We start from the raw sequence: 14,322 nt of genomic DNA on the forward strand, positions 1-14,322 counted from the left end.
TCAGGGGGGAGACGGGAGGAGGGGGGTTGACGGGGGTGCGTGGAGAGGGGAGGGGGAAATGTTAGAGAACGATCTGCAAGGCTCAGGAAAGGACAGACGAAGTGGATGCAGAGAGGGAGAGAGCGTTAAGGCGTAGGCGATACAGGGATTAAGCCCAGGTGTTTGTGGGCGCCGGCGAGATGCATTCCGCTGAAGGAATTGTGGGCGCTGGCGGAATTCGAAGCACAGCTCCGCTTTCGATAAATGGATAACGAATCGCTCTGCGCTTCTCGTGTGTGCGTTTGCCCGTATCTCTCTCTCTCTCTCTCTTTCTCTCTCTCTCTTATTTTACCCCTTTTGGAGATGCTCGAAGCTTACGTCGGGTGAAGCTTGTCTTTACTGTGAATATCACGTATCCACCGGTCCTGTTAACCCGCTTTGCCTTCGTGCAATCCTTGCCCAGGCACACAATCTTTTGTGTACGTATTATATGGAGAACAAATGTCTCATGGATTATATGCTCCTTTAGTATTTTAGAATAATTTCGTACATAATTTCATCCACATCGTCACACTAGAAGTAATATCAGTGACAGAATACGTGAGTGTATGGTATTTAAAAGTTTTTGCATAGGTTTAAACTGCTTCAACCATTACATTATTACTGTTTCAAGCCAGTATTGGCATCTTCAGCTGCCATGAGTTGTTGCAGAACGACATTCATGGAACTTTAATTATATCCAATTTGTCATCTCCCATCCCCCTCCCTTCCTTTTTTACCTACCCCCCTACCCTCTTCTTCACTCACCTCTCGTCAACCCTTCCCTTCCATTTCCCTACCCCTCCCTGTGCATCCCCACCACTTCCCATCCCTCCCTTTCCTTCCTCCCCACCTTCCCTCTCCTCTATCCTCTTCTCCTATCCCCTTGTATTCGCACAAATACAACAAGAAAACATAACATGTCAACATTAAATATGAACCCTGAGAGCCAAGGACGGTCTCCACAGTATAGCAGAAAGCAACAAACATGCCAGAACTCATGGCCCACCATCGGCATCTTTATTTCCACCATTTCCCTTCTTCCACTGAACGCTTGTCATCAGTCGTGGTGACGTTTCTCATATTATCCATGTATTTAACCACAAATCTGGTCGTCAATATGACAGATGGTGCATCACTCTCTCATATGAACAACATTATCAGTCATATTAACCATCATATTTTAGGACATGATGTGGGTTTTCCCCAGTACTACATTTGGTATGTATGGTTTGTGACTTTTTTACAAAAGGAAATTGTGGGCAGAATGTTTCAATAACTGAGTGTGTAACCGGCAGGGAACTGGCACCCGGGGGGGGGGGGGGGGGGCTGTCGTGGAGCCGACGGAGGACAGGTTGAGAGATGGACTGCGGGCCATAAATTCAGAGTGCAGCGACCATGCTTTTTCAAAGATTCTGGGAAGTAGCACTCAGTGGATAGTACCTGCAGACGGACTTCTGGCCGTAGCACTCTTCTCCTCTTCTGCTTAGAGTCGGCCAGGAGGTTGCTGGTTCAAAATGGCTCTATGGGACTTAACTTCTAAGGTCATCAGTCCCCTAGAACTTAGAACTACTTAAACCTAACTATCCTAAGGACATCACACACATGTATGCCCGAGGCAGGACTCGAACCTGCGACCGTAGCGGTCACGCGGTTCCAGACTGTAGCGCCTAGAACCGATGGGCCACTTCGGCCGCCGAGGGTTCTGGTTTGCAAATCAGTTTACTTGGGCCAGGCTGTAATCCATCGCGAATGTGTCCACCTGGCAGAAAGTGGGTGGAGGTTCAAATGGCTCTGAGCACTATGGGACTGAACTGCTGTGGTCATAAGTCCCCTAGAACTTAGAACTACTTAAACCTAACTAACATAAGGACATCACACACATCCATGCCCGCGGCAGGATTCGAACCTGCGATCGTAGCGGTCGTGCGGTTCCAGACTGTAGCGCCTTTAACCGCGCGGCCACTCCGGCCGGCAGTGGGTGGAGGAAGTGATTTAAGAGAGACTGCTGTAAATCGAGGCTTTGTGCAAGTGGTGGGAAGATCGTAAGACTCTGTGCATTCTCATGTTAGAAGCTAGGACGATACAGACTCAGAGGCGGGTCCACGTGCTTAGTATACACAAGATTGCAGCTCCCCTGACACCAGGAAGTCGCTATGCTCCTTCAACGAGCAGAAAAACACTTATACTGCCTATTTCATGGGTGTGATTGTCTGGAAAGCTTAACAACGTTCTTTCATAAATGGTAAATGTTTGGGCTGCTAAGATTACATCTCTCTGTAAATGAGGGACTGTGGTATCATAGAGGTAGATGTTCTTTTTTGCTCAATCATGGCATGCCTACTATGAGAACGACGCCTCCGTAGTCTAAAATCTTCCATATTCATACAAGAGAGTTTGAGAGTCACTGAACGACTTCTCTCAGGATATGCAAAGTGGAGGCTTCCTCCTCCAGACGGGAAGCCCAGTTCTGTGGATGCATTGGCTACCAGGCCCACAGAACGTCCCCAACATGGGAGGTTCAATGATTACAGGATAGTTCGGTTGGTTTGGTGCACTGTGAAGGTGGTTTCATTCTTTATTATTTGCTCCCGTACCTAGAAGTGGTGTAAACTGTTGGTGATTGTTTGCTTTCTTCGTCTTCTGGTTGTAAGGGATCCATAGATGCTAGTATCCGACACCCAGGTCGACAGCAGACAGGAATCGATTGGCGAGGGCTGCAGGAGGCAGTGAGACGAGTGTCGAGTGAGCAGTAGTACTGGAGAGTGTCGAGTGAGCAGTAGTACTGGAGAGACGGGCAAAAATGGTGGTCGAGTGAGTAGTAAACGGGAATTTCACCGGAGTATGACAAATGAGCGCGTCCCCCGATCGTCATAGGGTGGACCCTCACCCATACCAATTCGCGAGTGATATGAAACCAAAAGTGACAAGTGCCGAGTTACGTGTTTCGCGTCAACCGCGTCGGCCAGCAACAACCATGGATTGAACGTTAACCATCATGATTGGGTGTGACGAAGTGCTTATGTAACTGTAATTAAACGTGTAAGGCGAAGGTAGCAACTGCTTCAGAATTTGTGTGTTAGTAGAAATTACAAATCAGTTTGTACATCGCAAATTTTATGATTTTTAATTATACACAAACTTTCAATCATTAACTACTCCGTCTCAGAACAGCCGCACTCGGTTGAAATACCCGCGAAACCACAGCAGAAAAACCGATGGCCTTTCATCAATTAAGCGCACGGTCATATAATCGTAATAATTAACTGTTTGGCGGCTTTGGTAAATCATGCAGAACCCAATAAAGGAATTTTAACGGTGGTGTTTCATGGTCCTCCCCAGAGTGGAAAACTTTAGGTGTTTCCCTAGTGGACGAGTCTTATGGCCTGTAACTCGTGGTGGACTAAGAGGCAGTGGCAGTTTCCAATTGTACCGACACTGGAACTGCAAATTGTCTTGGACGTCACGAGTAACTATGGTGAACTTACTCGTTCTGAGTCGCCTGTCTGAGGTTTGAAAATTCCAGCACCCACCGTCATGCCTGCAAGTCAAATTGGTTTGGTGAGAACAGCGAATGGGTGTACCTCACAATGAAATCTGCCGGAATTTTAGGGCTCTGACCTGGAAGTTTCCCTCGTTCTGATAATCAAAATGCTAGACTGCGTAGTTTGCAAACTTTCACGGATGCGCAAAAATATTACAGCTGCTCTTCGCCCACATCGTCCCGTTTTCCACTGCCACCTATTTCAAGATGAAAGAGTAAAGTATGGTTCACAGACGTAGGATATTCACAGGTCGCTGTTCTCTGGTGAACCATAGTCTGAGGTACACTTGGTCTAGGTTTATTCCACTTGTACACAGTTGACCTCACAGTGGATTCACGTAAACAAAGTAAAATTGCGTTGAAAAACGTATTAGTTCAGGGGAGAGTTAGTATAGCTTCCACACCAATTGATGCTTCGCGAATCAAACACCATTCCTTCGCCGATTTGTGTTTATGATTTTTTGTAAGATTTATCAGCTAGTTGTACTTACAAAAGGATTAATAAAATTATTTTGTAAGCTCAAATACGCCGCTGCTCTCATTCGCGCTCCCTCGTCAACTCACTGTTTTTATTTTACTGTGGTGGTACATTGGTACACTAGCAATTTATGGTTCAATCTTGTGGTTGTTGTGGTCTTCAGTTCAAAGACTGGTTTGACGCAACACATCATGCTACTCTATCCCTTACAAGTCTCTTCATCCCGAGTAACTACAGCATACTACATCTTTCTGAATCTGCTTACTGTACTCATCTCTTGGTCTACCTCTACGATTCACACATCCCCCACCTCCCACACACACTTCCCTCCAGTACTAAAATAGTGATCCCTTGATGCCTCAGAATGTGCCCCACCAACCGATCCCTTCTTTTAGTCAGGTTGTACCACAATATTCTCTTCTCCCCAATTCTATTCGGTACCTGCTCATTAGTTATGTGACCTACCTGTAACAACAACTACTGAACATACAATAAATTTTTTCTTTGGAATTTCGATGAATTAATGTGCGTAATGTTTTAATTTCATTTCTTTTTCTTTTCGTGTCATTATGTTAAAGAAAATGTAAGCAACTTTAGATGTGAATATTAATATTAATGTCAGATTTCAAACAATGCTATAACAAAATTGAGGTGTAATCCCTGTTGAATCTGTTGTAACATGTCTGAAATTGTAATTGTGCGCCTGGTCCATGCGTAGGCAATGTATTAGGATATGTGGAATGTAAAACCTTTGGTGAATACCCTATCTGTAGGGGTGCAGTAAAAGGTGGATGGCAGGCGAGCGCGGGAAAATGCACACGGACGCGGTACGGCATAACGGGCTCAGCAGTGGTACTAGTCGGAGTTGGGCATCGGTCTGAGGAACACGTACCGGATCGAGGAGGCTATCCTGGAAAAAGTGGTTCCATTGAGCCTCGGATGTGCCGTGTCCGACGCCTATACAGCATGGCTATATTCTAATGGCACTGGATTGAAAAGGATTACGACGCCAAGAAGAAGCCAAGTGCCGCTACAGCAAAAGCCATAGCTGTGATTGTATGTGTGCTGTGCGTCTCGCCATCTCGCCGCCCGCCAACTGCCGCATCGACTCGCACAGGTTGAGTCTTTAGAATTGTATTCGTGTGGACCAGTGTTAATTTTGTTCCTGACAGTTCAATAATAACTTAACTTTTACCAGAATTGTTCTATCAATGAATTATCCTAATCACTCACCTAGACAGGGTCCTTTCCACATGTTGTGCAATCCGAGTGTCCCGAAATGAAGATTTAAAGTTTATGTTAATAAGAATTAACTGTAGACCTATTTATGCTAGAATGAATCTTAATGAGCTTTATTGTTAATGAAAATATGAGTAAAGAGTAAAGGTCTGACAGAGCACTAAGATAAATTTGGAATTGACTTAGTAAGGAAGTTTAATTAATTTGAGACAAAAATAATGGTAGTTAAATGAGGAAGTAATTGGACAATAAGAGTAATAATTCATATTTTTTAAATCTTGAGTAATTAATGTTTCCAATAGTTAATGGTTTCAACATTGTGATCATAACAGTTTCAGGGTCCCCCCCCTCTTTCACTCTTTTCTTATCTATTCATTTAAATTCTGAAGTGATTGCACTGATTTGACCGGCAAAGTTAAAGTCAAGATAAAACCTAAATTTATCAGTGTTTTACCATTATTAAAATTGACATTGTATGTGTGTGTGTCAAAAGTGCTATTTCTAGGGTGACCTATATCCGATTTCAGTCGGATCAATAGACAAAACGCAGTTCGGAGTAATCATTGTAGTGTAATGTTGTGTATTTATAGCTTGTTCAAACTAGTACAAAAAGGGAAAATCTTAATTCAGTAGATTTTTCTGGCACTAAAATCCACCATATAATACAGTATTACTACGTGTGGTTATGCTTGTACGTACATCTACTTGTACAAGGGAAAAACTCACTCAATGCCTAATTAGGCTGGTGACCGTATTATTAACCATTAGTGGCATCTGCAGTGTGCGTTTCTTACCTGTCCTAATGTGTAATTGCACTTATACTTACTTGACGTATCATTGTTGTTACTGACTGGGTATAAGTCCGGTTTTGCTTCCATTTAGGTACACGCGGTCAACATATGTACTAAAATCCTTTCCTATAAGGTGAAGCCCGTCAACTTATCATAGTACAGGCTTTAAAGGGTTAACGTACGCCCGAGGGTGGACATTACATACCCAACTAAACTTCAGCGCTCTTCTGTAGCACCACATTTCAAAATCTTCTATGCTCTTCTTGTCTAAGCCGTTTATCATCCATGTTTCACTTCTGTACATGGCTACACTTCATACAAATACTTTCAGAAAGGACTTCCTGACACTTAAATCTATACTCAATGTTGCCGGCCGTTGTGAGCGAGCGGTTCTAGGCACTTCAGTCTGGAACCACGCGACCGCTATGGTCGCAGGTTCAAATCCTGCCCCGGGCATGGATGTGTGTAATGTCCTTAGGTTACTTAGGTTTAAGTAGTTCTAAGTTCTAGGGGACTGATGACCTCAGATGTTAAGTCCCATAGTGCTCAGAGCCATTTTTATACTTGTGGGGTGCGTTCTGTAAGACCTTCGGTGCACACACCATCAGATTACTTGTCTTGTCGCTCTAACGAAGTAGGCGAGTGTCAGCAATATGTCTCGTGATCTTATCGTGGCGAGTTTATCTTCTGCCATTGGGTCAGACGATAGAAATGCCACTTGCACACTTAGAGTAGCAGATTGACAGTGACCAACTTTAAACAGAACTTGCTTAATTTTCACACACGTTTATTAAAATAATAACAAGCATAAAAGTAACCTAACTTGGTTCTGGATGCTATTTACAATTGACAATCTGAAGTTCCTTTGGTCTTGGTACGTTAATCTTATTCTCACATCTCTGATACTTGACAAAGTGTCTATACATTTCTCTTCATGGCTATGTACAGGAATATGATAATCTTATTAGGCGCAGACTGAAACTTGACTACAGACAAATGCAGACTGATGCAGACTAATGCACACTGATGCAGACTAATGCAGACTGACTAATCGGAGGTCTGTACACTCGTTATAATACCTCGTGTTGTGACTTGGCAAGACAGCCAAGCCACTAGGAGATAGCCGAAAGGCACGCGTTTAAGCTCACGCAGGATGGCGTGAGGTCTGGAACAGGTCAGGGATATGAGACTAGCAAAAATAGTACGTATCTGTTGGAATACTTAACTTTAATCCATAATTGGTGAACATCGCTCTTGACGGTACATGTTTTACAGCATCAATAGTGACTGGTAATGGCGCCTTGCTAGGTCGTAGCAAATGACGTAGCTGAAGGCTATGCTAACTATCGTCTCGGCAAATGAGAGCGTAATTAGTCAGTGAACCATCACTAGCAAAGTCGGCTGTACAACTGGGGCGAGTGCTAGGACGTCTCTCTAGACCTGCCGTGTGGCGGCGCTCGGTCTGCAATCACTGATAGTGGCGACACGAGGGTTTGACGTATGCTACCGGACCACGGCCGATTTAAAGGCATTCAGGTATCACTGCGCGAGTGTGATCTGCGAGGAGAAAAGGTTCTAAGTTAGCAGCAATCTCATTGGCTGCGTTACATATTATAGGCGGATCGGCGGAAGCAGAAATTGGTCCATCTCTAAGACAGCGCCATCTCGTAGTGCGGAGACGGACGAGCGCTGCGCCTGCGCTGTTGTGCTTAGCGGGGCGCGCTCTAGTGGGAAAGTTGTGTACGCGCTGACTACACAGAACAATACTCAATGTAAGCAATTTTTTTTTTCAGAAATGCTTTTCTTGCAATGCCTGCCTGCATTTTATATCCTCCCCACTTCGACCATCATCAGTTATTTTGCTGTCCTAGTAGCAGACCTCATCTACTACTTTAAGTGTCTCATTTCATAATCTATTTACTTAAGCATCACCTGATGTAACTCGACTATACTCCCTTATCTTCGCCTGCTTTTGATGGTTCTCATCTTATATCCTCCTTTCAAGGCACCGTTAATTCGGTTCAACTGTTCTTCCAAGTTCTTAGCGCCCTCGGACAGAATTACAGCCTCAACAGCCAACATCGAAGTTTCTGTTTCTTCTCCCTGGACGTGGATTCCTACCCAGAATTTTTATTTTGTTTCCCTTACTACTTGCTCAATACACAGATTGAATAACTCGATTCTTATAACTGCCATCTGGTTTCCGGACAATTCGTAAATAGCCTTTCGCTCCCTGTATTTTACCCCTGCAACCTTTAATATCTGGAAGACAATGTTCCATTCAACATTGTCCAAAGCCTTCACTAAGTCTACAGATGCTATAATAGTAGTTTTCCTTTCCTTAATCTATCTTCCATGAGAAGTCGTAGGGTCATTATTGAATCCCATGTTCCTACATTTCTCCGGAATCTAAACAGATCTTCTCCTAGTGGGCTGTTCTTCAGCAAGGGATTGGTCTTAGTATTTTGCATTTCGCACTTACCAGCACCTGCATTCTATCGAACTGGAGTTATTATATTCTTCTTGAAGTCTCAGGTTATGTAGCCTGTCTCATACAGCTTGCTCACCAGATGGAAGAGTTTTGTCTCCCGGGGTCTTGTTTGGACTTATTTCTTTCAGTGCTTCGACAAATTCTTCCCGCGGAATCATATTTCCCTTCTCATCTTCATCTACATCCTCTTCCATTTCCACAATATTGTCCTCAAGTACATCTCCGTTGCATAGGCTCTCTATATACTCCTTCCACCTTTCTGCTTTCCCTTCTTTGCTTAGGAGTGGTTTTCAGTCTGAGCTCTTGATATTCATACAGGCGGTTCTTCTTTCCAAAGCTTTCTTTTAATTTTCCTGTGGACAGAATCTACCTTACGCCAAGTCATCTGTGCTTCTACATCCTTACATTTGTTCTCTAGCCATTCCTGCTTATCCACCTTGAACTTCCTGTGGAGATCATTTTTGTGAGGTTTGTATTCCCTTCCGCCTGCTTCAGTTATTGCATTTTTGTATTTTCTCCTTTCATCGATTTAATTCAGTATATCTTCTGTTACCCTAGGATTTCTACTAGCCCTCGTTTCTTACCTACTTGATCCTCTGCTGCCTTCACTATTTCAGCTCTAAAAGCTACCCGTCCTTCTTCCACTGCATTCCTTTCCCATGTTCTTGTCAATCGTTACCTAATATTCCCTCTGAAACTCTCTACATTCTCTAGTTCTTTCATTTTATCCAGATCCCATCTCCTTAAATTCCTTCATGCTTGCCGTTTCTTGAGTTTTAATCTGCACTCATAACCAATAAATGGAGGTCAGAGTCCACATCTGCTCATGGAAATGTCTTGCAATTAAAAAACTAGTTCTGAAAGATGCGCCTTATCATTATACAATCAATCTGAAACCATCCGGTGTCTCCAGGTCTCGTCAACATATACAGCCTTCTTTCATGATTGTTAAACCAAGTGTTGGCTACGATTAAATTGTGCTTTGTTAATAGGTCTGCCTGTCGCCTTCTTTTTTCATTCCCTTCCCCGAGTCCATATTCACGTACTACTTTCCCTTGCCTTCCTGTTCCTACTATCGAATTCCATTCATCCATGAATATTAAAGTTTCGTCTCCCTTAACTATCTGAATAATTTCTTTTATCTCCTCATACATTTCGTCAATCTTCTCCTCATAAACGGAGCTAGCTGGCAGAAAATACTTACGCTACTGTCATGTGAGTGGGCTTCGTGTATATCTTGGCAGCAATAATGCGTTCTCTGCTTTGTTCGTAGTAGCTTATCGGCATTCCTATTTTTTCATACATTATTAAACCTACTCCTGAGCTATCCCTATTTGATTTTGACTTTACGAACCTGTATTTAGCTGAACAAAAGTCCTGTTTCTCCCGCCACCAAACTTCACTAATTCCCATAAGAACTTACTCTAACCTATTCATTTCCCATTTTAAATATTCTAACCTACCTACCCCATTAAGGGGTCTGATATTCCACTCTCCGATTCGTACAACGCCAGTTTTGTTTCTCCTGCTAACGGCGTCCTCTTGAGTATTCCCGGCCCGAAGATCCGAATGAGGGACAATTTTACCTCCGGAATATTTTATCCAAAAGGATTCCATCGTCTTTTAACCATATAGTAGACCTACATGCCCTCGGGAAAAATTACGGCTGCAGTTTCCCCTTGCTTTCAGCTGTTCGAAATACGAGCACAGCAAGAGCGTTTTGGTTGATGTTACAAGACCAGATAAGTCAATAATACAGACTTTTGGGAACCACACGTTTGGCCTCTTAAAAGGTAGCCCCCCGTTGTGGTTGGACCTACGGTGTGCCTATGTGTGTCGCTGAGGCACGCTAGCCTCCCCACCTAACACCAATGTCCAAGGTTCAGTTAGAAGGGTTCACTCTTACTGTTGTTGTTGTTGTGGTCTTCAGTCCTGAGACTGGTTTGATGCAGCTCTCCATGCTACTCTATCCTGCGCAAGGTTCTTCATCTCCCAGTACCTACTGCAACCTACATCCTTCTGAATCTGCTTGGTGTATTCATCTCTTCGTCTCCCTCTACGATTTTTACCATCCACGCTGCCCTCCAATACTAAATTGGTGATCCCTTGAAGCCTCAGAACATGTCCTACCAACCGATCCCTTCTTCTAGTCAAGTTGTGCCACAAACTCCGCTTCTCCCCAATTCTATTCATTACCTCCTCATTAGTTATGTGATCTACCCATCAAATCTTCAGCATTCTTCTGTAGCTCATTTCGAAAGCTTCTATTCTCTTCTTGTCTAAATTCTTTATCGTCCATGTTTCACCTCCATACATGGCTAAACTCCATACAAATATTTTCAGAAACGGCTTCCTGACACTTAAATCTATACTCGATGTTAACAAATTTCTCTTCTTCAGAAACGCTTTCCTTCCCATTACCAGTCAACATTTTATATCCTCTCTTCTTCGACCATCATCAGTTATTTTGCTCCCCAAATAGCCAAACTCCTTTACTACTTTACGTGTCTCATTTCCTAATCTAATACCCTCAACATCACCCGACTTAATTCGACTACATTCCATTACCCTCGTTTTGCTTTTGTTGATGTTCGTCTTGTATCCTCCCATCAAGACACTATTCATTCCGTTCAACTGCTCTTCCAAGGCCTTTGCTGTCTCTGACAGATCTACAATGTCATCGGCGAACCTCAAAGTTTTTATTTCTTCTCCATGGATTTTAATACCTACTCCTAATTTTTCTTTTGTTTCCTTTACTGCTAGCTCAATATACAGATTAAATAATATTGGGGAGAGGCTACAACTCTGTCTCACTCCCTTCCCAACCACTGTTTCCCTTTAATGCCCCTCGACTCTTATTACTGCCATCTGGTTTCTGTACAAATTGTAAATAGCATTTCGCACCCTGTATTTTACCCCTGCCACCTTTATAATTTGAAAGAGAGTATTCCAGCCAACATTGTCAAAAGCTCTCTCTAAGTCTACAAATGCTAAAAACGTAAGTTTGTCTTTCCTTAATCTTTCTTCTAAGATAGGTCGTAAGGTCAGTATTGCCTCACGAGTTCCAACATTTCTACGGAATCCAAACTGATCTTCCCCGAGGTCGGCTTCTACCAGTTTTTCCATTCCTCTGTAAAGAATTCGCGTTAGTATTTGCAGCAATAACTTATCAAACTGATAGTTCAGTAATTTTCACATCTGTCAACACCTGCTTTCTTTGGGATTGGAATTATTATATTCTTCTTGAAGTCTGAGGGTATTTCGCCTGTCTCATACATCTTGCTCACCAGATGGTACAGTTATGTCAGGACTGGCTCTCCCGAGGCCATCAGTAGTTCTAATGGAATGTTGTTTACTCCTGGGGCCTTGTTTTGATTCAGATCTTTCAGTGCTCTGTCAAACTCTTCACGCAGTATCATATCTCCCATTTCACCTTCATCTACATCCTCTTCCATTTCCATAATATTGTCCTCAAGTACATCGCCCTTATATAGACCCTCAATATACTCCTTCCACCTTTCTGCCTTCCCTTCTTTGCTTAGAACTGGGTTGCCATCTGAGCTCTTGATATTCATACAACTGGTTCTCTTTTCTCCAAAGGTCTCTTTAATTTTCTTGTAGGCAGTATCTATCTTACCCCTAGTGAGATAAGCCTCTACATCCTTACATTTGTCCTCTAGCCATTGCTGCTTAGCCATTTTGCACTTCCTGTCGATCTCATTTTTGAGACGTTTGTATTCCTTTTTGCCTGCTTCATTTACTGCATTTTTATATTTCCTCCTTTCATCAATTAAATTCAATATTTCTTCTGTTACCCAAGGATTTTACTAGCCCTCGTCTGTTTACTTACTTCATCGTCTGCAGCCTTCACTACTTCATCTCTCAAAGCTACCCATTCTTCTTCTACTGTATTTCTTGACAGGTCAATAGTTCCCTTATGCTCTCCCTGAAACTCTGTACAACCTCTGATTCTTTCAGTTTATCCAGGTTCCACCTCCTTAAATTCCCACCTTCTTGCAGTTTCTTCAGTTTTAATCTACAGTTCATAACCAATAGAGAGTGGTCAGTGTCCACATCTGCCCCTGGAAATGTCTTACAATTTAAAACCTGGTTCCTAAATCTCTGTCTTACCATTATATAATCTATCTGAAATCTGTCAGTACCTCCAGGCTTCTACCACAACCTTCTTTCATGATTCTTGAGCCAAGTGTTAGCTATGATTAAGTTGTGCTCTGTGCCAAATTCTACCAGGCGGCTTCCTCTTTCATTTCTTAGCCCCAAGCCATATTCACCTACTACATTTCCTTCTCTCCCTTTTCCTACTACCGAATTCCAGTCACCCATGACTATTAAATTTTCGTCTCCCATCACCATCTGAATAATTTCTTTTATTTCATCACACATTTCTTTAATTTCTTCGTCATCTGCAGAGCTAGTTGGCATTTAAACTTGTACTACAGTAGTAGGCGTTGGCTTCGTGTCTATCTTGGCCACAAGAATGCGTTCACTATGCTGTTTGTAGTAGCTTACCCGCATTCCTACTTTTTTATTCATTATTAAACCTACTTCTGCATTACCCTTATTCGCCTGACCATAAGTCTTGTTCCTCCTGCCACCGAACTTCACTGATTCCCACTATATCTAACTTTAACCTATCCATTCCCCTTTTTAAATTTTCTAATCTACCTGCCCAATTAAGGGATCTGACATTCCACGCTCCGATCGGTAGAACGCCAGCTTTCTTTCTCCTGATAACGACGTCCTCTTGAGTAGTACCCGCCCAGAGATCCGAATGTGGGACTATTTTACCTCCGGAATATTTTACCCAAGAGGACGCCATCCTCATTTAATCATACAGTAAAGCTGCATGCCCTCGGGAAAAAATACGGCTGTAGTTTCCCCTTGCTTTCAACCGTTCGCAGTACCAGCACAGCAAGGCCGTTTTGGTTAGTGTTAGAAGGTCAGATCATCAATCATCCAGACTGTTGCCCCTGCAGCTACTGAAAGGGTTGCTGCCCCTCTTCAGGAACCACACGTTTGTCTGGCCTCTCAACAGATACCCCTCTGTTGTGGTTGCACCTACAGTACGGCTATCTGTATCGCTGAGGCACGCAAGCCTCCCCACCAACGGCAAGGTCCATGGTTACTAAGTTAATTATTTTGATTATTAATTTGAGTACTGATAGTGACCTCAGGCGTAGTCAACAGAAGTGCCGTAAGTAAATTCACTAGTTTCATATATAAAAGTTAAGGGTGTAGCTCGCGATCTGCGATCTGAAGGTAATTGCGAAGATACTACGCTTCAAGTAAAGATAGTATCATTTATCGTCACTCAGATACATATTTATCTTAAAGCAACCGACGGCTTATTATTGGCGTCCCTGGCCAAGATCTCGAATCGTGGCACTTTTTCTGACATAGTTAATGCGTTATCTGGAGGAAAAGTGTGCCGGCCGGTGTGACCGTGCGGTCTAGGCGCTTCAGTCTGGAAGCGCGTGACCGCTCCGGTCGCAGGTGCGAATCCTGCCTCGGGCATGGATGTGTGTGATGTCCTTAGGTTAGTTAGGTTTAAGTAGTTCTAAGTTCTAGGGGACTGATGACCACAGATGTTAAGTCCCATAGTGCTCAGAGCCATTTTTTTTTTTTTTTGAGGAAAAGTGTTCGTGTGGTTTTCCTTTTTTTTTTTTTTTTTTTCTTCAGAGTGAGACCATAATGCACTGAGAACATTTAGACTCGGATTTAGTGCTATGTTCTACATCTC

The sequence above is a fragment of the Schistocerca piceifrons genome, chromosome 8, assembly GCF_021461385.2.
Source record: "Schistocerca piceifrons isolate TAMUIC-IGC-003096 chromosome 8, iqSchPice1.1, whole genome shotgun sequence".
In the NCBI taxonomy this organism is placed as follows: Eukaryota; Metazoa; Arthropoda; class Insecta; order Orthoptera; family Acrididae; genus Schistocerca; species Schistocerca piceifrons.